The following is a 25112-nucleotide window of genomic DNA, read 5'->3' on the forward strand; positions in this document are numbered from 1 at the left end:
TCATTAGAAACTGACGCATGGGATGCAGGCAGATGGCATTCGTCATGATAATAACTCAAAACAATTGAAATCTTATAACCATTAGATTTACTAATAAGATGTCATTATTAGTGATAAGTGGTATCATCATTTACCCCTCCCCAGTCATATAGATTATTTTAGGCATTATCTCTGTCCTTCTTTATGTCCTAGATTAGGTTCCAGATAAGTCTACATTTAGACCGGAATGAAAGATCCTTCATTTTTTTAGGTCCTATATATGTCTTGTTTATCGCTACATCCCAACACCTAAAGCAATGTCTCAATAAATACCATTGAATGAATGGATGAATCAGTGACTCAGTCCATGAAAAAAGAAGCAGCTTTTCATCTGGGTCCACACATGTATTTTCTAATTCTGGAGAAAAAAATAAAAACAGTGCAAGGAGCACCAGCATACACACCCACACGGATGAGTTAGCTTGATCATACGGAAACCTATCAGAATTGATGAGGGCAAGGAAGAAGACTGGAGGGCAGACTTTGAAAGGTTATCCAGAAAACTCTGTGAATCTCTTGGATCTGGTGAGAACCACTGATCTAACATTTAACGGCTCTACCTCTCTAACACGGTGTGCTAACTGAAAGGGCACCTTTCATGGACAGTCTTCTGCCTTCTGATTTTTCCTGATTCCCTCTAGCTCCCTAGAACCCTGGGCTATTAACACGGTTACTTAAGGCTAGCCTGTGCATTTAGGTCTGATTAAATAATCAATTCTTTTAACCTGGATATTGTTGTGAAAGTAGCCAGAGGTATGTAAAGCAAACTCTTACCCCATTGATGTTTACCTATTGCTGGGAGTGCTCAGTCCGGATGGAGTTGTTTTCTGTGGAGATCGACTGCACTAAACAGGCTCAATGTAATAGTTAACCCCTGAGGCCGGAGCATATGGTTGTCATTGTGCAGCTGTGCTGGTAGAATAGTCCGGACTGTCTGAATGTTTGTCCCATTTTTATGTACTTGCTGACCACCCATTATCTGTAAAGGACAATCCATTTTTTTCTTTCCTTCTTAGTTTCTAAAGAACAAAAGCTGCCCCGGTTCCTTTTTGCAAACAGTTTGAGAAAAAGCAAAAGGTGAAGAACGAGTGCCTTGCATTGTCTCATGCCGACCCTGGTGCCGGAGCAGTAGCTGTTCTCCTCCCCTGACTGTTTTCAAATATTTCTGCCAAAAAAAAGGCATTTAAAACACACACACACACACACACACACACACACACACAACCAAGACGTTGCACGTAGAACTTAAATCACAATGTTCAAGGATAAGGCATTGCAAAATGGCTTATATCCCAAAATGAGAATAGATATGCTTGGGGATTAAAACAATCTTTTTCCTTTTAGATGGAAATACTGGCAGATGTCATAAGAAACATATGGAGCTAGCCACAGACAAATAGCACTTTTTGCGTATGCAGTTAGGGCAGAGGGGATGTCCACCCTGGGCTGTCCGGGACAACAAAGAATCAGCACGCGCCGGGATTTCAGTGAGGAGTTTCTGGAGTCCAGCATCTTGCCCCTGTGAAACAGTATTAACGTCGTGACTCAGTAATTTAAATAGTTCTTGTCAGGCAGCTTCAGGACACAATCCATAATTATATTTATTTCACTATAGATTGATCCCAGACATCTTTTAAATGTGCTTGCCACTGAATATGTGCATTGTTACATGTTCCCTCTCTCAGAGTGAAACAAAATAGACAGGCAGAAGAAATGGGATACGGACATGTTGTCCACAAGGCATTTCCCACTCCAGAGGTCTCCCAGCCCTGTGCTAGCTTGTTAATTTATTGTTGTAGCTTGTCTGTCAAACCAGGAAGACATTATTCGACAGCCTAGATATTTTTCTGACACAATATTTTTATACTTTTTCCTGATTTCCAAAAATACGACCCATGTTATTCTGGTAGAGGTATTTTCTTTCCCTGAAAATGGCAGTAATAGACTAAATGTTCTGTTGCCATGTGCCACATGGAATAATGCTATCACAAGATATAGGAAGGCGATCATGACCCGTCTTTCCTGAAGTGATATTTATTCCCAAATAGTTCAGTGGGGGCTGGGACAGGAATACAATACTTTCTATCTACAAAAGTATTGTTTCTAAGGATGAAAAAGCCCTGAAACCCTGACTGACATTCAAGTTCGAGGTACTGTGAATATGTGGAAAAATGGGATTTTACACAGTGACAACACCAATAAGAGTCCTGAAAGGCACGCTTGCAATGAAAGAGTTCCATTTGGAACAGCCCAGATTGTGGCGAAAATGGTCTCCATGTGGCAGAGCGTATTTGTGAATGAAATGCCTTTCAATGAGGAGAAATCAATTTTAACAGCTCATTTATTGATGAAACCAAGTCTAGTCTCAGCAGTTAGAGTGCTTTCTTGGAACGGGGACTAGAGGATTCATCTGTCTCACCTTAACGGATGAAAGAAAAGCTTCTCATAAAAAATGTTTATGGCTCCTCTGCTACTGGAGCTTGGATGAGCTAATATTTGATAATTAGTTAACAGAGGATTTGGGAAACTTAGAATGCCTACTAACACTTCCCACGCCTGGAGCGTCCAGTGGCATTACGATTATTCAAATATGCCTAAAAATGAATCCTGTAGTAGCTGAATCATGAATCCTATTACCGTCTTAACTCCACTAAGCTTCCTTAACTTACCTTCGGCTTGAGCTACGTTGGTTTATTTACCGTGCCAACCTCGTGCCTGGCTTTTTCCCACCTAAAGGCTGAACTTACACACAGTCCATGTGACGGGCGCCCCCTGGAGGTGCGCAGTGCATAACTGGATGCAGTGACCTCTATGAGCCCTCCCTCCTCTCCTGTGCCAGGCACCTGCTGCTCTCCGTCTTCCTCAGTTGAAGTCTTGTTCATCCTCTGGTTTCAGCTCTTCTGCAAAACCTCTCCAGACAAAGCTAGCCATAACTCCTCTCTTGAGTCTGTGGTTACCTCAGTCGCGGCTTCGGTACAGATTATGCTCTGCTGGTTGTTGACATGTGTCTTTTGACAGTCACAGATTGATCAGAAGCAACAAGGCAGAGTCAGAATACCCTTTCCCCTTCCCAGTAACGCACAAGTTTTCTCCATCTTAGTTACCGGCATCAAGTCAATAATCTAGACACCATTCTAGACTGTTCTTTGTTACCTATTTATATCCAGCGAGTTAATCCATGCAGCTCTTTGACCAAAATACGTTTCCAGTCTTACCTCTTTCTACCATCTCATTGCCTTTTGTGTCCCTAGACCAAGCCACTATTCTCTCTCACCGAGACAGCTGCCATATTCCCCTATCTGGCTTCCTGGTTTTGTTCATTTCCCTCAATGATCCACCCTCCACAGAGTATATCTCCCTCCACTACTATTTAAAAAAACACCCCCATAGCTTTTCTTTACGATTAGAACAAAATTAAAAAGTTGCAAAGTCTATATTTGACTTTTTTTTTTTAAAGCTGCCTAGAATCTGAATCCGCTTTCTACTTGGCTGAGAAGTCATCACTGTAGGAAACTTAGTGAGAGATGGGACGATGCCTCTTCTAGTGAGTTAACTTGAGACCCAGTAGCAGCTTAGTTGCTTTCTCAGTTAGATGACTGAACCCACTTTCAACTATGTTAAATGGGGTTGAGATGGGATATTCTTGGGTAAAATAAAAAGTAAGGAATTCAAATTCTTCAGAATTAGAAATGCTGGAGTGAATTTATTATTGTAACTTGTCCTACTTTTTTCCTTTGAGAAGGCCTAGAAGACATTATTCATGAAGACTTTGAAAAACGCATTGGTGAAAACCTACCATCATCTTTGGAAAACACGTTAGTGCCCTTTTTCTGTGAGCGCTACAGAGATAACCTCATTTTAACGTGGCCAGAGGATTCTGGGTGACAGAGATTAAGCAATAGTGAATAACAGCTGGAGGCAACGTGGGAAAGGTAACCCTCATAGGCTGCAGGTCCTCGCGGGTAAGCAGAGTGGTTTGACCAACAAAGAAACGGAATAATAGCTAATTGATGGTGGATCCTAAGAGTGAGAGAGATAGGCATTCCTTTAAGGTCCTACTTTATATTAAAGACCCTATTTATATTAAGTAGAAAACAAAACTCTGGGACTCATGAAGGCCCTGAATTGAGCCACACTGAGGGAGTAAAAATCCTTCATCTGATTCCTAGAGCTTTGCTAGTGCTAGAGCCCTTTAAGTGAAGGGAAAAGACAGAATTCTCCAGACTGTGCAGTGAAATCACAAGTAGGGACAATGAAATATCCTCCTAGTTTTTGTCAGAGAAGCATGAGCGTATTAACCAGGGTAACTGTGTACTGAGGGAGAGGAAATATCCAACCATTCCAGGGGTCATTTGATCTTGGACTGAACTAACATTAATTTCTGGAGCCCAAAGCAACGCTACGGTCTACCAGGCAAAGTAAGGAAGTACAGGTGGTCAGTTATTCAGTCAACAAATATTTATTGAACACTTACTATGTGATCAGCACTCTTCTATGCAGGAAATATAATGGTGAGAAAGATAGAGTCCTCAAGAAGCTTACATTATAGTGGAGGAAAGAAGTAATAAATAAAGAAGTTAATTTTTAGAATTGATAGATGCTCCGAAAAGGATAAAAGGTGGAAGATACTAAAGAGTGATGTGTGGGTAATTACTAAGGAGTGATAATTTTTTAAAAAGATTTACTTATTTATTTTAGAGAGAGAGGGCACAATAGTGCCTGAGTGGGGGGAGGGGCGGAGGGAGAGAATCTTCAAGCAGACTCCCTACTGAGCATAGAGCCCCACACAGGGCTTCATCTCACAACCCTGAGATCATGACCTGAGCTGATACCAAGAGTCTGACACTTAACTGACTGAGCCACCCAGGAACCCCGTGGAGTGATATTCGAATTGTATCCTGAATTACGAAGAAAACACCGTCATGGAATAGAGTTCCAAATAAAGAAAACAGATGCTCAAGAATCCTGAGATAGAACAAGTCTGTCATAGCCTCCAGGGAGAGAAAGAAGGTTAGAGTAGATTGCAACAAAGTGAAGATGGGGGAGAATGGGAAAAGGTGACGTGAGAGGTTGAGGTAGGAGCCAGAAGACACGTGTAGGCTATGGTGTTTGGATCTGGAAGCCATTTGAGAATTTTAGGCATTGCAGTGACATGATTTGATTTGTGTTTAGAAAAATTAGCCTGGATTATAGCAGGTAGAGTGTGGACTGTAGATAGACAAGGGTGGCAATTATGAAAACTGCTTCAGAGTCCATTACCTTAATCAGAGGCGGGATGATAGCGGTAGAGACAAATGTAGCAGCAGTGACTGTGGAATGTGATCAGATTTGGGGTCCATTTGTAGGAAGAACTGATGGACGCATTGAATGTGGAGATGAGAGTGAAATAAAAAATAGTATCAAGATTTTTAGTGTGGGAACTAGGTAGATGGTGGAAGCAATTGCTTGGGAAAGACCAACTTTGCCTGGTGGGGAGCAGAAATCAACTAATCTTTTACTAATTTAAGATGCTTATCAATACCTAAATGGAGCCAGACAGTAGGAGAATATATGAGTTCAACGAAGAAGTTGAAGCATATATGTTTATGTGCGAAAGTATGTGTATAGACACGTATATAAACACACATGTATATGTGTGTAGTATTTAGACTCATGGAGCGGGTAAGGTCACTTAAGGAGAAAGCATATGTTGAAATGGGAAGAGAGATAAGCACCAAACAGAGTGCTGGAACTCTCCACACGCTGATGATTAGAGAAAAAAAGGAGGATAAAAATGTTTTCTTTACAGAAACAAATGATTGCACCTCTGGCATATGTTATACAGTCTTAAGCTAAGGAATATTTTTTCTCAGGCTCATTAAAGAACACCAGAATTAATTTGCTTTCATCTGGCAGAGATTATAATACATCTTCACAAATTTGCCTCAGTGTTACACTTTAACTCTGGCTCTGGGCCACATTTGGTCCAAAGACATATGGATCTTCTCTCCATCCTACCCAGTATCACACTGGTCCATTAATTTATAGTATTTTGCTGCTGGGACCTAGAGAACTGAAAGTAGCAGATCTGGATGCATCAATAAGATACGTGCAAATCTGAGGATTTCAGATAAATGCCATGAAAATACAGGCACGATCACCTTGGCAACATTTTGGGAACGGCTGACTTTCCGGTGCTCTTGACAAAGCCACGTACCTTATGCTTCATATGGCTAAGAGGCGGCCACCTTGGATTTTGGAGGTGATATGTACAATGTTTGTGTGGACCACTCTAATGCGTTTACAAGGTGAACTAAAAGACTTGAGTGGAAGCTAGCAAGACGTTGATCTCTGATCAGCTGCAGCTAGGGGACGCGGGGATAAACGGTTCACCTATTCAGTCCTCACCACCCACTAGGAAAATAGGAACACCACACAGACTACTGGCAACACCTGATGGGAAATCACCTAAGTTTTGGAGCAAAACCATGCCTTCTTTAGAAAATATTACTCTCTTTTTGGGGAAAAAAAAAAAAAAAGCTTTTTTGTAGACTGGATCCCTGACCACAATCACCTAGTGACCACGTGATCCACATTGCCTATGAGGGACTAAGGATTTTCTGATGCCGTCGCCGCAAACTCAGGCATGCCCAGCATGTCTTCATCACATGAAAGTAGTCTTTGAAATAGGGATGAAGGAGGCTGTGAAACCATAAATCAATTACATAAATATGCGGCTCACGTTTCCAGTGTACCCACTGCCGCCTCACTGCCATGCCCACGTGCCCAGTGTACCCACTGCCGCCTCACTGCCGCGCCCACGTGCCCAGTGTACCCGCTGCCACCTCACTGCCACGCCCACGTTCTCAGTGTACCCACTGCCACCTCACTGCCGCGCCCATGTGCCCAGTGTACCCACTGCCGCCTCGCTGCCGCGCCCACGTGCCCAGTGTACCCACTGCCGCCTCGCTGCCACGCCCACGTGCCCAGTGTACCCACTGCCGCCTCACTGCCACGCCCACGTGCCCAGTGTACCCACTGCCGCCTCGCTGCCGCGCCCACGTGCCCAGTGTACCCACTGCCGCCTCACTGCCACGCCCACGTGCCCAGTGTACCCACTGCCGCCTCACTGCCGCGCCCACGTGCCCAGTGTACCCACTGCCACCTCACTGCCGCGCCCACGTTCCCAGTGTACCCACTGCCACCTCACTGCCACGCCCACGTTCCCAGTGTACCCACTGCCACCTCACTGCCACGCCCACGTGCCCAGTGTACCCACTGCCACCTCACTGCCGTGCCCACATGCCCAGTGTACCCGCTGCCGCCTCACTGTCGCGCCCACGTGCCCAGTGTACCCACTGCCACCTCACTGCCGCGCCCACGTTCCCAGTGTACCCACTGCCACCTCACTGCCACGCCCACGTTCCCAGTGTACCCACTGCCACCTCACTGCCACGCCCACGTGCCCAGTGTACCCACTCCTGCCTCACTGCTGTGCCCACATGCCCAGTGTACCCGCTGCCGCCTCACTGTCACGCCCATGTGCCCAGTGTACCCGCTGCCACCTCATTGCCGCGCCCACATTCCCAGTGTACCCACTCCTGCCTCGCTGCCACGCCCACGTGCCCAGTGTACCCACTGCCACGCCCACGTGCCCAGTGTACCCACTGCCACCTCACTGCCGCGCCCACGTTCCCAGTGTACCCACTGCCGCCTCACTGCCGCGCCCACGTGCCCAGTGTACCCACTGCCGCCTCACTGCCGCGCCCACGTGCCCAGTGTACCCACTGCCGCCTCACTGCCGCGCCCACGTGCCCAGTGTACCCACTGCCGCCTCACTGCCGCGCCCACGTTCCCAGTGTACCCACTGCCGCCTCACTGCCACGCCCACGTGCCCAGTGTACCCACTGCCACCTCACTGCTGTGCCCACATGCCCAGTGTACCCGCTGCCGCCTCACTGTCACGCCCACGTGCCCAGTGTACCCGCTGCCACCTCATTGCCGCGCCCACATTCCCAGTGTACCCACTCCTGCCTCGCTGCCACGCCCACGTGCCCAGTGTACCCACTGCCACCTCACTGCCGTGCCCACGTGCCCAGTGTACCCACTGCCACCTCACTGCTGTGCCCACATGCCCAGTGTACCTGCTGCCGCCTCACTGCCACGCCCACGTTCCCAGTGTACCCACTGCCACCTCACTGCCGCGCCCACGTGCCCAGTGTACCCACTGCCACCTCACTGCTGTGCCCACGTTCCCAGTGTACCCACTGCCGCCTCACTGCCACGCCCACGTGCCCAGTGTACCCGCTGCCACCTCACTGCCGCGCCCACATTCCCAGTGTACCCACTCCTGCCTCGCTGCCACGCCCATGTGCCCAGTGTACCCACTGCCACCTCACTGCCGTGCCCACGTGCCCAGTGTACCCACAGCCTCACTATCACACTCTCTTAATCTGCCTTAAGACGTCATCTGGGGCCCCTGTGTAAATGGTTACAGAGAAGTAATTTTTAGGCCTGGTTTCCAGATGGCTACGCTAAGTGTGGGTGTGTAAGTCTCACTGGACCCGGACCGCTGTGTTATTACAGCTGCATTTATCACAGGTGGTCCTGTGGGGGACTGGAAAGAGGACATCTTTCCAGCACAAATACCTGAGTAACAGATCTCACTGTCAGAGAGGAGAAGGAACCTGAGGTTAGAGTGTGTCTGCTCGTGCTCAGTGGTTGGTTGATGGCGTGGCTCTCTCGCTGGGTACTTGGAAGGGGAAATATTGGGGGATAGGGATAGTGAGGTTTGGATGGCGGCGTGTGGACCTACTGGAGTAAGTTCAGAGTGAGACACTCATTTCTCATGTAAGTGTTCCCGAAAAGGATTCCACAACGGAAATATGCCCCAGCTGTTAGGGGCCAAGACGAGCTTTCTTGTAGGTATTAGTTAACCTTATTGCCCAGCTGTTTCAGGCTCCTTGCGGGTCTTAAAATGACCATGGTGGCAGGGAGGGAGGCAGAGCGTAACTTCAACAACTGGGACTTTTGTCAGAAAGTTTATCTGGATACTGTCATCCCTAAAAGCTTAATTAGCATTAGTAAGCAATCTTGAATCCCCGAAGGGTGGGTGTAGGCAGACAGTTGTAATCTGGTGGCAGGCTTTCCATCTTGGAGAACAGAGTGTCCTCGTAGTCTGAAGCATTGCTTCTGATCCAGGAAGTCACTTCTAGACAAAAAAACAAAAACGAACACCAGCCTGAGGTCCTTGGAGTCACCAGTTCTACATGTACCTGGATTTCCTGCAAGCACCTGGCTTTACAGGATGACAAAATGCCTACCAGCTCACAAGTCGTCTCCTTAGAAAGGCTTTTCGTGACCACCCAAGTTAACTATCCTATCACCCTTTTATTTTGGTCCTGCCATGTGTCTTTTGTTTTAACGCATTTAAAAAGAATTTTAATTTAAAAGAAGTGAGTTTCCCCATCCGAATGTAAACCAGATGAAACTGAACCACTCATTCATCCCCGTATCTATAATACCTAGAACAGTCCTAGGAACAAAGTACATGTTTAATAAATATTTGCTTAATGAGTAAATGAATTAATTATGAATTAGAATGGGTAGTTAGGACCCAATACAGATTTCATTAACCACTGGAAACTTAGGGCCCGAATCACTGAACAAATGAGTGAGAACACAGTGTCCTTTTTTGATTGTCTGATTGGATTCCTGGTCAGGAAACAATCATTTTAATACCTGGGAGCAAATTTTAAAATAAATCAAATCTGCATTCATTCTATTAGAACCCATTGCTTGTGCAGCACTATGCTAGACAGTAGGGAATATACTGACGAATGTCACATGACTCTGTACTCAAGGAATTTATAATTGAGAAGAGAAACAAATAGAAAATAATAAATGACAGAGATAAGACGCTTGAGGAATTATGTGTGTGTGTGCGTGTGTGTGTGCAAATAAGAAGTAGATACTTATTCAGCTGAGGTGGAGAAATCAGAAAGGTTTTATGTTAAGAGGCAATGTATGAGCTGGGCCTTGAACAGACAAATCTGGAGAATGAGATGGCGGCAGAGGCCAGACATGGAATCGTGTGTGTGGAGAAGGAGGGGACCAGAAAGCACAGAGAGAGTGGTTGGGGGTTTTGGTCAGATTATTCAAGACTTTGGATGTCACACTCAAGTGATTGACTTCATTGCGTAGGTGGTGAGAAGAGCAAAGATTTGTGAGAAAGGGCCTAACACCATCAGATCTATGTTTTAGGCTGTGCAGTGAGAGACAGATTAGTGAGGGAAGAGACTGGAGACAAGGAAGCCAATTAGGAGATTAATCTGATAGTCCAGGGGTGAGATGAAGCCAGTGGACTTGAAATAGACCCATGCCAGAGGGAATAAAGTGAAGGGGATGGATGCATAGCTATTAAGAGAGATTTTAGAACAGGATTTGACCATGTATTATATGTTGATGGACTGAGAGAAAGCGCCATGTAGAGTAACTCTTGTAGGTCTAGTCTGGGTGATTGGGAGGATGGTGGTGATGTTATGTGATGGGAACGCCGAAGAAAATCATGGATCTTGTGGAAGATAAACTTCATTTGGCTATATTGAAGATCGATATGTTTGAAGATCAGTAGGGCATCTATCTTTATGTGCCAAGCAGGCTGGTGAACGTTTGGAACGAAAGCATAGGATGGAAGTCCAGTCTGGTGATGACAGTGATATTTAAATACTGAAATGAAGTTAAAGAGGAGAATGTCGACGCTTAACAGGACACGGTCTGTTACGAGAACGAACAGGTCTGCCCTAACCGAAATGGCCAAGTAGAAACCTGTGTCATGGGTGTTCTCAGTTCTGCTCTTCTGTTGTTTCCCCCATGGTTCTTCCTTGTTCCTCACCAGGTTTCATTTATAGCTGTCTTATCTTTCTTATGGGGAGAAAAGAAGCAACACACCCACTTGAGCCTACAACTTGGATTATGGCAGTTTCCTACTGAAAAACCATTAATGATTCATGATTGTCTACACACCAAAGTTCTGACCCTTTCTGTTTCATTCGGAGTTCTCCCAGATATGGCCGCCATCTCACCTCCTATCCCACCACACCCGCTCTCTTCCATTCACACACCCCCGCGCTCCATGCCGAGCTTCCTACTTTGCTGCAGTTGTTCCCTCTGCTTGGTATCCCCTTCCTTTCCTTACCCAACCATTGGTGGTCTACACACACTTCAAAGTTTTGAAGTCTTCCCAGCCCCTTTCCACTCAAAATTCCCTCTCTTGACTGACTCTTCTAGAATCTGGTGTGTATGCTTATCATAGTATTTGATTCAGTGTTCTTTGCTGTTTATATGCCTTTGACCCTCAGTAGACTGTAGCTTTAGAGGACTGAAACTTATTGCCCTTTGGGCTTTTACTGGCTTTCTTGAGACTCTGAGCACAGCAGTGATTAGCTGGATGCTTTTGAGATGAGAAAGCAAAAGAGAACGGTAATTGCACCATGGCACATTCTGGCCATGTGTATTTCCTTGCTTAGCCTGACTGATCTGATATGAGGACAGGAAACATCATTGAACTCCCATAAACAGGTGTAAAGGTCTCTGGTGCTGCTTCATTCTTTTGGCCAATTACTTTCAGAAAAAAATGCAAAAGAAAGAAAGAAAGAAGCCCACATAATGTATTAGGGTCTAGGACTGGAGGGAACTTCATTATTTTTAATGTCTCAGTAAAAGATCTTTTTTTCTCTCTACATTTACCAGACTAATCCCAATAATGTCTTTTAAACAATTAATTCTAGTTTCAAAAGCATTCTACTCTGCAGTTTGTCCAGAATTAAGTGACCATTAGAAGGCATTAGCTTAGAAATGAGTGCCCTAATTACTTCTGAAAGTTAGCAATAAAAGAAGGGGGAAAAAGTCCGAATTTCAGAGATCTCAGCATCCTTGCAGTCCTGGCTGCTTTTTGCATACCTCCCTGTCTTCCAACCATGCAAACCGTCAGTCAGAGGAAAGCACTGGGATGTTTTGATACCTGCCGACTTAATTTTGTATGGGGCAAAGATTGCTTAATCTTGCCCCAACTCTGGAAAATAAAGACTATGAAAAGACATTGAAATGTGGACCATTACTCTAGACCAACGTCAGGGAAAGCCAGAAACCTGAAGGTGTGGGTGGGCTACACATGGTGCCTGTCTGGTTGTGAGACCAGGCAGTTCTGTGACTTTTTAGAAAGACCGTCGTGGGCACAGTCCTCCTCTGTGGGAAGCATGCGCCTTTCACCAGCAAGCCCATGGCACTTTGTGGTCTGAGTTCAGATTGCACAGCTGTTTGTGTAGGCCTGGCGGATATTCTGTTCCTAAGTCTAGGTGCAGTGCCTAAGTTTCTAGCATCCTCTTTCAAGGCGGGGGTAGTTTTTGCCATTAACCCGGCTCAGGGGAGAAGATGTGCTGGGCTGCACTTGCATGGCTGATGGAACAGATTTCTCTCAATGGAATCGTTCCATGCATCCTATGTGTAACCTATTTGCACATGTTAGATGGAAGTGTTGGCAGGGCTCTCAGCCTTAATGTCTACTTTATAGGCAATTACTTACAGTTTCCATGTCCGCCTGTGGAAACGCAGGTGTTCTCAAAAAAGGTTCTTGCACTGTGGGGGTGGAAGCTTCTCGTTTTTACTGCTTCCCCCTTCCCCTCTATGGAGTATAAGATCTTGGTTGTTGTAACCCTTAGGGGAATAATAGGGGGTTATGAATGCTTTTTGGGGGGTAGGGCAGGGCTTGGGCTCATTTAGGCTGCTTTGTGATGATTTCGAGATTTAGGAGCAGAAAGAAGAAGGGAATCAGTGGTTTTTTTTGTTTTGTTTTGTTTTGTTTTGGGTTTTTTTGCCCCCTTTGGCTTCCACTCCAGGCCAAAGAAGCTATCATTGCTTAGGTTAATGTCACTTTTCTGGGAGTCCTTACTGATGGGGGGGGGCCTTTGAGGCCATCAACTTGAATGGATTCACTGGCCAGTCTGCTCTGAGATTCCTCCCTCCCCACCCCGCCACCCCCCGAGTGGACAGTAAGAAGCAGTCTAGCTGAGCGGGCCTCCACGGTCTCATGCTGCTGTGGAAGGCCCTGGCTATGCCCCTGCCTTGCTGTGGGACATTAGACACCTTCCTTATCTCCCAGTTGCAATGTTGATATGAATGAAGATTCAATGAGATAACATGTCTGAAGGGTCTGGTGCAGGGCCGGAAACATACTTAATAAATGTTGGCCATTAGCAGCGATAATGACAACAACAGAGTCTTGTTGTCCAGTTATCTGAAGCTTTGAGAGAGACGTATCCAAAGGAGGAAACACAGAGAGACAGCATCTCCGTCTCCATGTTGCTGTTTTGTTAGGAGTCCAGACTTTAATCAAGTGAAAGCATATTAACTTGAGAGCCCCATTGCAGTTGGCCGCTCGGCGCTCTACCTGACGGCCTGATGAAGTCTTTGATGTGGTTCGCCCAGGTTGCATATGTACCTACCTTTAATCATGGGAAGCCAATGACAGACAGTAACTCACCGGACTCGCTTTCATCTCAAAGTATTCTTATAGCAGGATTTTAGAAGTAAATACCTAGGCATATTATTTTTGCCTTTATACCAAATTAGAAGCAGGTGAAAGGATGCTATTTTGTGGCCTTTGCCACGAGAAGATGAGTTGCCCAGAGAAAAGAAATATGTATTCTTCCTTAAAAATTTATGTATTTCCCTGAACTCCGGTGGTTTGTGAATGAGCTCAGGGCTAGGAAACTTAAAAGTTTTGGAAACTGTACCCTGGAAACTGGTTTCCACTCCTTCAAGAAAGGTTGTCAAATGCAAGACTGTCTGAATTCATCAGACATTAATCATTTAGCCCCACCAGGGAATTTTCTGTTCCTCGCCTTATCCGTCATTGAAAAAAAAATTCACAAGACTTACATTATTCCATTTATTTTATGGTTATAAATAATCAAATACAATTTGCAACTCTGTGGTTTGTAATGCATTCAGATTGACTTAGAACATGATGGGAAAGAACAAGCTTGGTTCGTACTTGAGGTTTGCTAAGGACTAGAATCCCCCAGGCAGTTCTCTCGCATTATGTAGGGCACAGTTCTGTTGCAGAGACCTCTCCGGAAGCCCAGGGGAAGGCCTCCTCTCATTAGGCACGTCCCAGTGAGCACCAGTGATGGCAGCGTGTGATGTACCACGGATCTGGAGGCTGGGAGAAGAATGATCAAGATTTCAAAAATGGAAATCTTTTGAGTCATCTTGGCTAGAGATTTTTTTTTTTTAATCTCCAAATCCTTCAATGCAAAAAAGAAATAGAGGGCGATAATTCCAAACTGAAGATTGTTGCTGTGAATTGGTAGTGACAACAATATGGTCAAGGTCTGTTTTTCACAGTTCGGTTCACACTTATTTCAGGGCTGGGGGAAAATGTGTTCTTGAAATAAATCTGAACTCATTCAGATTGTGCGCGTGAGATCTTAATGGAGATTCTTTTCTTTTCAGATTATGAGCGTCATTCGGGGTCCAGCCTCCCTGCCTGTCCGCCTACGGTCCCCCAGCAAACTGGAGGTGGCTGCTTATTCTCTTCGGCTCTTCCCACCTGCCCTGTTGGCTGCAGTACCGGGTTCTAATTAAGTCCTCGCACATTCAGGCTGTCTCCTTTGGTGACAGAGCCATGCCTAGGGAGACTGCTGAGCCTATGACACAGTTGTATTCCCGAGGCCCCGTCTCTGGCACATAGGCTGCTCTGTTCCTGGCGCTCATCCCCTACAGTGAGTCTATGGGCTTTCTTCAGATGGTGTTCACATGAACAGGTGAGTGATCCAAGGTAATCATCGCCCTTGTGAAAGCATTACTAAATACTAAGAGTATCCCTGTACCATGCTCTCTATCTGGGGGATGGGTACGGCAGCAAATTCCTTGATAGAGCAAATAATAACAACCCTGGTCAGATTAAAAAGGCCGAGATGAGAACAGCGGTTCTGACTCTGCTGACTTGGTTCAAAGAGATAAGAGAGAGAGAGGCAGAGCGCACCCTTGGACCCTGGATCTTTATTTGGCTACAACTCTTGGACTGGCTGATTCCCTTAGCACCTTGCGTCTTGATTAAGCTCTTCAGGGTGTCCTATCCTAGCAGATGTGGAGCCAGTGGAATCCACTTCAAACCTATCTCTATTGTACCCACAAGATTAATCTTTTCTTTTTTAAAGATTTTATTTATTTATTCGACAGAGAGAGAGACAGCCAGCGAGAGAGGGAACACAAGCAGGGGGAGTGGGAGAGGAAGAAGCAGGCTCATAGCGGAGGAGCCTGATGTGGGGCTCGATCCCATAACGCTGGGAACACGCCCTGAGCCGAAGGCAGATGCTTAACCGCTGTGCCACCCAGGCGTCCCCCCACAAGATTAATCTTACCTACATGGGGCATAATCGTCAGTCACCTTTAGAAATTCCTCCCCTCCGCTTTTTCCTCATCTCCTTCCTCAGGCTGTGTCCTGAGATCTAGAAGCGTGAGCGTTTAACCCAAATGCCCCAGGCCTCACCAGCTTAGAGAGATTTGATGTATTGATAGATTGGTAAATAAATACTGATATTTAAATATTCTTGCTTTTGCCCCTGTAAAGCCTATCATTGTTCCATCTCCTGCCACTTGTGCCTTGAAGTCTGGGATAGTCACATATGCAAGTAAACAGTTACCACTCTACGCCTGCCCTATTCAGGTAACTCTTTATGCCGTCTGGTTGTGAACCTGCTTGAGGGGGCCTCCGTGCTGAGAAGTCGTGTGTGCCAGGAGTGCTGATGTTCAAGGATGCCCACACTTCTGATCTAGGAAGTACCAGGAGGGATGGGGACTAAGCCCTCCTACAACGCATGCCTTTAACCGTTCCCTGCATAGGACAAAAACCAACCATGAAGTTTAGCTTGGGGCAGATGCATTCTACCTTGTTCTCAGACCGTCCTGTGCAGATCAAATAAAACAACAACATTAACAAAACCTCCTCTTTCCATCTAAAGGCAAGACACGCTCCTACATATCAATTTATGTTAATAGATACCAAAGAGGTCACCAGTTCCCGAGTTCTAGACACGGTCAAAATAGAATCCCACCAGGGGCTTGGCTAGGACACTCTGTTCTAGATAACTGCCCACTGTACAGGGCAGAAATTGTCTGACTTAATAAGACTTGAATGGACTCAACAAGTTTGATCCTTTCTCTGGATGTTTGTTATAAACTGAATTGGGTCCCTTACAATTCATATGTTGAAGCCCTTACCCCTAACGTTACTGTATTTGAAGATAGAGCAATTAAGGAACTAATTAAGCTAAACAAGGTTGTAGAATGGGGCTTTAATCTGAGAGGATGGGTGTTCTTATCAGAGGTAGAGACCTCAGAGATCTCTCTCTCTCTCTCCCTCCTTGCTCCCACACAGATGAAAGCCACGTAAGGACACACCAAGAAGGCAGCCGACTACAGGCCAGGAGGAGAGGGCTCCCCAGACACCAGTCGGTTGACACATTGATCTTGGACTTCCACACTGTGAGAAAATACGTTTGTGCTGTGTCAGTCACTCAGTCACCTAGTCCGAGCGGTCTTGTTACGGCCGCCTGAGCTGACCAATTGCGGTTCAATCCTTAGTCGTTTGTGTGTGGTACTGGGTGGAAGGGGCAGAGCTGGGGTGCTCGTTGCAGGCAGGAGGATTTCCTCACACCAGTGTTGTAGTCACAGGCGTAAAGGAATAAAAACCTTCGGCCCTTGTGCAGTGGTTTGTCCCTTTCAAATGGCTTTCCTGCATGATACTCCGTTTCGTTCTCATAGCACCTTTATGACCCTTTGCAGGAGGCAGGGCGTTTTATTGCCATTCGACAGCTGATAAAACTGAGGTGCTGCAAGGCTCTGTAATGTATGTAATTTGTCTGAAATCCCCCGGAGCTACTCCAGGACTACTGAAATACTAACCCAGTGTTCTTGTCGCTCTGCAAGAGTTTCTAAGCGGATTCGGCCAAAGGACCTATATCGGGATGGAAAACTTGAAGTGTTTTCTTGGTGTGTGTGTTTCAGCATCTGTATGTTGGCGACATGCCCCAATTCACATTCACAGAATAGCTGTCGAGAAGCTTTGGAAGGGCTCAGTGGGGTCATTTTATGCAGCGGAGGACAAGACGATAACTACAGGAAATGGTGACATGGATGCCAAAAAAGTAAGCCTGGAGCAACCAAATGGAGGGCAAACCCGCAAGATGAGGAAGGCTAAGCCTCTGGCTCGAGCCTCCAGGACATCTTCCAGCACGCCCTCCCGACTGTGTTATAGACTGTTCTGGAAGCTGTCCGCATCGCGGCTCTCTGCGATGACCCGCTTTGGCTTTTCATTCTGTGATCCTCTGTAAGAGGGAACGGGGTGCACAGTCCTCTAAAGCCTATAGTCTATTGGAAAGTGCCTTTTCTTTTCACCCTCCCCTTGGGGCCCCCCTCCCCCTTACAGGAAGGACTCCCCCTCCCCCCTCCTCAGGTGCAGGACCACCTGTTAGTCTCTCAGCCTCACCAGATCCTCTGTAGGACTAGTCTGTTTCCCTCCCCATCGTCCTTGTGGCAGTGGAACCCCTCTGGGAGGACCCCATTTTCAAAACAGCTTGTGCATAGATGGCCAGAGTCGCAAAGAATAGCACTTCAAATTCACTCTGGCATCTTCTACATCTTGAGAAGAATGCCTCCCAGGTGTGCTTTATTTTCCCCCTACTGATCGTGCTCTTTCGGGGCTTCTGTCCTAACACAGCAGTTGAAATCAGAGACTCGGGAGCCCAACGGCTCAACGGCTCTGCCACTCACTGGCGGCTTACTGGTGTGCCCTGAGCAAGTTACTTAACCTCCCTCCCCCGGAATTTCCCTCGTCTTCAAATAAGGATCAAGTAGCACCTCTTCTCGGGCTTGATGTGATGGTTACGTGGGCTAATCCGTAAAGTGTCTAGCACGGGACTTGGGATGTGGAAGTGCTATGTGCCAACTACTACTATTATCACCATCAGTATTGTTTATCCAGTAGTTACCCTGAGTGGGATCCTGCTAGAGATATGCAGAACGCTTTCTTAAATGACTAATTTTCCTCAATATACGAGTCAACGACATGCGTCAGGATTATTTTCAAGTTTACGCTCTTACCCTTTGTCCTTCCGGTTTTAATTTTGCTACCTTCCTTCTTAGCCACGCCCCAATTTATATAGTTAAAAAAATGACTTCTTTCACGTTTTTTTCTCCTGAATTATTTTCAAAATACAGAGTTGACAAGATTTATTTCAGTGACAAGCTCATTATTTCTAGTCCTCTTTGGAACTTCTGTTGGCAATTCACATCCATCACAAATACGTCATCACCCAACGACACTGACGTTCTCAGAGCTGAGCTTTACATCTTTCGCCTTTTGTGAGTCCTGGGCAATGCTTTGCATGCAGTAAATGTTCAGAAATTAAATGGGGGATTGATTTGTTCTCATTCTATTTGCCCATTACATTCTCACGTCTAGAACGTTTCACGCTCACAATTAGCAAGTCAACTCTACGATACTTAATATATTTCATATATTCCTCCTGATACTAAATTCACCCATAGAGAGGCACGTGCATCACATTACTTTATTTTTTGAGGCTGATTGCCTCTATAGCTAAGCTCCTCTCTTTTCTTCTAAGTTGAACCACCAGCCTTCCCATCCCTCAACTAGAAGGTAAGTTTCTTGAGAGCCAGAGGATCTTGGGAGACTCGTGTGTTGATATGTCTCCAGGACTTAGAATAGGGGTAGACATTGTTAGCTGCCAATCTATCAACCACCATCCTTGCTTCTTTACCAACACAAGCCTGATTGTGTCTAGTATCTTGTAACCATGTGTTCAGAAAAGGCTAGGCCCTTCCTCTGGCCCAGAGAGTACATCATAATCATTCTAAGTCAATCCCAGGTTTTCCTATTCTTGTTGCTGGTTATTGTTTTAGGAATGAGCATATTCTATGCTCTTGCGACAATCGTCTTTGCTCCCAGGAGAGAGCAATGTGATGCCTGAATTTACAGCAGCCATCTTGGCATCACGAAGAGAGTTAGCTCAAGGCCACAAGCTAACACCCCAGGGATGGCGGAGAGAGACTCGGGGGCCTCGACGACGTTGTTGAGCTCCACTGATTAGCCAAACTTGGAACCTCCCCATCTGCAAGACATTTTATGTGAGATAATCCATTTGCATAGCTGTTTAAGCCACTTTTAATTGGGTCTTAATTCTCTATAACTGAAAGCGTCTTGATCCAGGAGGCATGCCAAAAATATTTGTTAACTTACTGACCGATGAAACCTGCTATAATTCACGCTGTATTGGTGAACTAAAGCTCTACGTGTTGACTAGGAAAGGTAGCAAATTCCAGTGGATAAAAACAACATTATTTAAGCAATCAGGAAAACTGAATGTTTTTCTAAATGTTGTTTTAGCTCTTAACTTTGGTGGTGAAGCTGATGGGGGAGGAGATTCTGAACCTTGGAAAGTCACGTTAGAAGAAAATTTCTAAAAAGTGTTCCTTGTCACTTTGTAGTTGAATTATAGATTTAAATTGGCCAGTGTTCAAAATACTGCATTTACTGAGGGGGCCCTCGAGGGCAAGCTTTTGCTCCAGCCAGCGCCATGGCAGGATGGGGAGCCCTGTGCCTGAACTGCGGGAGGGCTGCAGAGGCCTTTGGTCACCTCCAGGGCTGCCCCCAGTGGAATTATGTGGCAGGTACCATTAGTAGTATCCCATCATTTGCCTTGGGGACCATTTGCAGTCCAGCTTAGCAGTTCATTTCTCTTTCCACAGTATCAGGTGTTGTGTACCTGCTATGTAACCTGCATGAATGTGGAGAACCTCAGCACTGTCCCATGAGAGAGAGAGCAGGGCCTGTCACAAAGCAGGGCATTGGCTTCAGTCTCTTCTGGTTTGGTCAACAGAAGGACTTCTGGGGGTTGGTCGGTTGCAGCTTTGCTTCCCCACCTGGAGGATTGCGGTAGGCTTATATCCACTCACCTCCCTAGTTTTGCCCCATTCCAGTTTGTACGCTACATTGGGACACAGAGCTGACTACGTCACTTCCCAGCCTGTAGTCCTTTAAGGGCTCCTCATTATATATGGATACACATAAGCTCCTTAGGCTGTCACGTGAGCCCTGGCACCATCTGGGCTCTGCCTTCCTCTCTGGTCTCTTTTCCCCTCCTCATCCCCATAGACAAAAGCCTACCCACATCAAATATTCTGTAGCTTCTGGAACACCAAACACCATACGTTCCCAATATAGCATCAGTGCCTTCCTGCAGCTCTCTTCTCTGGCATGCACTCTCCATCCTGCCCTCCCTACAACTTCACCGCCTTTTGTGAGATGCGTCTCTGATGGACTCTGGGAAGCCTTCCCTGACCCCCTCATGCAGACGGAGAAGCCACCTTTCCCCCGCTCCTCTTCCCCCTAATCACTAAATAGAACGAATCACCTTGTTGTATGATGGTTTCTCTGTTTCCTCCCTGCCTCTTCTGAGCATCCAGTGGTCAGGATTTGGTCTTTTTTCTCTCAGTCACCTGTGTCCTGCATGGTGCATGCCAGTCCATTTTTGGTTTGAAATGAAATAAATCAAATCGAACACAGAGTAGGAATTTCTGTAGCAATTTCTGATGCTGACAGGTTTGTGGTAGGCTTCTCTTTGTCAGGATACTGGGAGCCCAGAAAACGAACCAAACTTCAATTCCTTTGCAGGTTAGTGCCTCAGAGGACATGTTGAACAGAGAAAGAGGACGGGAAGATGAGGCAGCAGGAATCTACGAGTGCAACTGGCTGACCCCAGAAGAATCTAATGACCGGCATTCCCTTTGTCCTACCATCCAGACCATCCAAATAGTTTCTCAAGTTGATAAGAGCACATTACAACTTAAATAGGCTATTTTCATTTCCTCTTCTTTTTACTTCGAAATTTAGAGACAGGCAATGAAATTGCACGTTTCCTAAGATTTCGAAATCCTTGACTGACTGTAAGACCAGAACATTTGTTATTCTTTTGCCAAGGGTTTCCTCCATCCTCATTTGGGAATTTACCACCTGCTTCTGAGATATCTCCCCAGCTTCCTTTGTGAAGTAAAGGGCAAAGTTTTAACTCAATAATTTTAGCAATACCGACCTCATCTGTTGATAAGTCAATCTCCCTCTGCTTTATTCTGGGGATTCCCTATCTCCTTCGGTCACTCATCATTCAGTACGCTCTCCTGTCTTCTCAGGAATGTCATTTGGGTTTACCTTGGACAGACAGGTGCACCTGGATTCTGGAAAAGTAGCTTCCCAAGGATCATGTCGATCAAATTCTTCCCCGGTACTTTTTCCAGTGGATAAACAGGATCTTCCCCACTCCTGAATTGCCCCTGTTAGAGGACCCGTGGCCATTCCTGTGCGGGGAAGGGAAAACACAGTTACTGAGAAATTTGAATGAGATTGCTTTGTGTTCCTCTTTTCATGGCAACCACTCACGCTCACTTCGGCAGTGTTCGTGTGCTTGATAAGTCTAGGTGCCTTAGAGGAGCTTTGTTTTGCTAGTCGATAGATTTTTAGAAAAATATACATTCCCTTTTGCTTGGTTACCATGAGTGAACTCAGAGAGTGCAATTAGAAAAGTACCATTTTATACAGAAACATTGGTGTCCGTGCTAATGAAAGAATGCTACAGAAGAATAGAGAAGTGGCAGGTAATTAATGGTTTTGCTTTAGCTGCTTGGGATGGCAGTCTAACCCTGAGAGGACTGTGCACTTACAGAGCGTGGCTGGTGTGGGTACCATTAAAAAGGTCTACAGAATGCCCAGGAACTGTGTGTCCTTAGCCGTTTGACATCTGTAGGAAGGCTACGCCCACACACTTCACTTTCTTTAATGTTTTACCGAAGAGTTTTACTAGTTTCCTTTGGTGAATTGGTTTCCAGATAGTAGGAAAAAAAGAGAAAGAAAAAGATGGGAATGACAAACGGTTGTCATGGGCTTTAGCTCCCAAGCATGAAATTGGGGCTCAGGCCAAAGGAGTGAGTTTTCTTTGGGCCCAGGCCAGCAAAATGAAACCCCAAGAACCCAGTCTTTGGATATGTCATTATCTAACAAGCCAAAGGAAATGGATGACATGATGCTGAGTAAATGAGATGAATTTTGGTCTATAATTTATGTGAACATCAACTAACACTTAAAATACCGATTAAGATCAGCTTCACATTGTCCGATCGTGCAGACGAGAAGAGACGCAATGCACGCAGATCTTGTGCTGTAATGAGTTGGGTCTAGATACCCTGGCAATGATCATTAATTTTGCTATGTTTTGATTTAGTGTTTGTGTTAATGTATTCTAGTATGTCTGAGAATATGAAAGTAACACCTGGTGTGCTCCGCAAATGCTTCTCCGCTTCAGGAGGAAAGCCAAAGGGGACACACAGCTGAACCTGAAACATCATTCTAAATAGGCTCCAGGGAATAAACTCCTCAGATTTCTGAGAATAAAACAAAGTTGGAGAAAATATACAAATATATGAGCCTTTCTTGCATGCAAGACATACCTTAAAGGTAATATTATGCTGAGAAGTTTGTTTGGGGGCAGTTTGTAAACCAAGCCAGGTTCTCACTGCATAGCTTTGTTTGCATGCAAATGCCCTTAAAACACACACACACACACACACACACACACACACACACACACACTTTGCAAGCAAGAGGCAATGAGGCCAATTAAAAAAAATGCTCATGTTCAGAGGTTTAATTTTGCTGATTTCTTAAGACTGTCAGAAGGCGGATCGTCCTTCTAGAATAATGCCTGTGAGAGCCGGGCGTACCATACAGTGTGTGCTAGGTAAGTGCCCTCATGAAGGCAAAGCTGTTGACTTCATATTCCTTGAAGCAATTGCTTCTGCTCCCAGTGCCTCTGAGATCAGCATTCCCTTCTTTTTGTGTAATTGAGAGCTGGCAACGCACACATTTCGCTTATTAAAGAGCCTCTAAGAAGAACAGGCAAGGCAAGAAGCAGCCCTTTCCTCAGAAACCTGAAACCGCAGCACCCTCACGGTGAGAAAAGCCGTTAGATTACTTGAAATTTATGATATTTCCTAAATCTCCATCAAATCTAATAAAGGAAGATAAATTGACTTTTTGGATTTTCCTGTACAAAAATATCCAAAATCCATTTCATCCTTTTATTCCATTTTTACTTTTTTTTTTTTTTGAAACTTTAGCAGCTCAGTTTCCTTCAAGCCTGGCTTGCCCCTGCCATCTCTGTGAAAATCCATCAGCAATGACAAGATAACTAATCACCCCGTACCAGTTTCATTGCCATACTCATCTTACAAACCTATTGGCGATTCTGGCGGACATTTCTAAGATGTAATATGAGTCGGAGAGAATTCGTCATGTTTTCTCCTGATGTCCAGAGGGGCAAAACGGTTCCCTGTCTGTCCCACTCCCAGGGCTAGGAGGTCCTGCTGGCTATCCACACCGTCACCTGGAAAGGAGAGTGCTAATACGTAATCCGTGGATTCAGGATACATTGAACACACATTCCTGGCTCGACAGGAGTGCTGAGTATTCAACTGGGTTCTCAGGTGTGGTAGGAAAATGCAGTGGTCTGTTGAGCTCACATTCTGGCTGATTAATACACTGCTAAATGCTCTTGGAGCTCTGCCAGGAGAAATATACACAGCAAAAGAACTTATTCTATACGTATCTGTCTTATTGCCAGATCGTACAAGGAAAACGTGTTTAAGAAAAAAAAAATGATAGGAGGATGTGTTTCTATTACATGTATGCTCATCAGATCCCAGCTCTGTAAAACCCATTAAAAACGACATGAAGTATTTAAAATCAGAGGCAATCACCTTGGTTGGTTACTGATTTACAAGATTAAAAACATTCTGAACTGGAGACGAAGGTGCATTAATAAACACGGGCTCCTGGAAGAATCCTTGGTGATTACTTGCCGGTCTGTTTGGTGGGGGCTCAGCCTCTCAGGGGAAGATGTCAGCACGTAAGTGAGGAGGCGGCGCTGATACTCCACGCTGTCCCTAGGAAATTCGGAGCGTAGTTCCATGGTCAGTGCAGACCCCTCAGAACCATCAGTATTTGTTTTAAACTCTCTGGCAGCCTCTGGTCCAGTAGCAGGACAAGGCTTCAAGTTGGCGAGGCATCAGGAGGGACTTCTCGACGTTAGGGAAAACATCCCCTTTATTCCATGCCTGTTTTTGCTTTCATAACTCCTAGCTCCCGGGACGCAGGCAAGCCTTTGCACCAAATGGAGTGGGATCACCATTAGCAACCCCACAGCCAGTCCTCTAGGCCGTGCTCCCTCCTGAGTGTTTATGGACACAGAAACTTTGATCGCCCCCAGACTCATCAGTAGATACTGTCATTGTCCCCATTGCACAGAGGCAGAAACTGAGGCCCGGAGAGGTTTGGTAACTTGTGGAAGAAGTTCTCACAGCCAGCCCATGGTGGAGATGGGACATACATCCCGCTGGCTGGCTCTCAACACCAGAACCAGCATCCTGAGAGCCGGGGGCCAGGCACCGCATGCTGTTTCAACATACCCAGGTCTTACCCTTTGGGCAGTTCAACATGAAATAATCTGCTGTCATTCGTCCTCTTCCAAAATGTCTAATGTCGGAGGGAAAAAAAATTAAAACTGATAGAAGCTTTATCTGTACCATAAGTGAAATAAATATGGCAGCTATGAAACAAATACACGTAAAAATGGAACAGAGGAAACTGCAGGAGGGCAGGTTGTGGTCAGCGTTAAAGAACAGAGGCCTGAGAGTATACGTGTTTATGTGTGTGAAGTTCACCAAGGGGTCGGGGTCAGCTGATGTCCAAATGTTCCATTCGGGGATGTGACTGGAGGGTAGGTAAGGTCAGGGAACCACGAAGTCAGGACTATAACTGATGAAGGCCACATTTGCCTCCATTTTTATGCCCCGAGTGCCTGCAGGACAAGGTGCCTCCCTGCCAGGGAGAGTCTCATGGCCACTGCAAACCTCCACTGTGCACAGCGGTGGGGAAAGTCTATTTGCTAAAACTTCCACAG

At 45.7% G+C, this 25112-nt stretch overlaps 1 long non-coding RNA gene across 1 annotated transcript in view; it reads left to right on the forward strand.

Moving 5' to 3' along the window:
- Nucleotides 1–23951, forward strand: part of LOC123784889 (uncharacterized) — a 39674-nt gene extending 15723 nt beyond the window's left edge. Inside the window, exons 2-7 of the long non-coding RNA XR_006777569.2 lie at nucleotides 14533–14843; nucleotides 15653–15748; nucleotides 16460–16566; nucleotides 17089–17228; nucleotides 18301–18444; nucleotides 20777–23951. This is a non-coding gene — a long non-coding RNA (uncharacterized LOC123784889). The remainder of the gene's footprint in view (nucleotides 1–14532; nucleotides 14844–15652; nucleotides 15749–16459; nucleotides 16567–17088; nucleotides 17229–18300; nucleotides 18445–20776) is intronic.
- Nucleotides 23952–25112: the final 1161 nt, after the last annotated feature.

This window comes from Ursus americanus, chromosome 31, assembly GCF_024610735.1.
Source record: "Ursus americanus isolate L20-20 chromosome 31, mUrsAme1.1.p, whole genome shotgun sequence".
Classification (NCBI taxonomy): Eukaryota; Metazoa; Chordata; class Mammalia; order Carnivora; family Ursidae; genus Ursus; species Ursus americanus.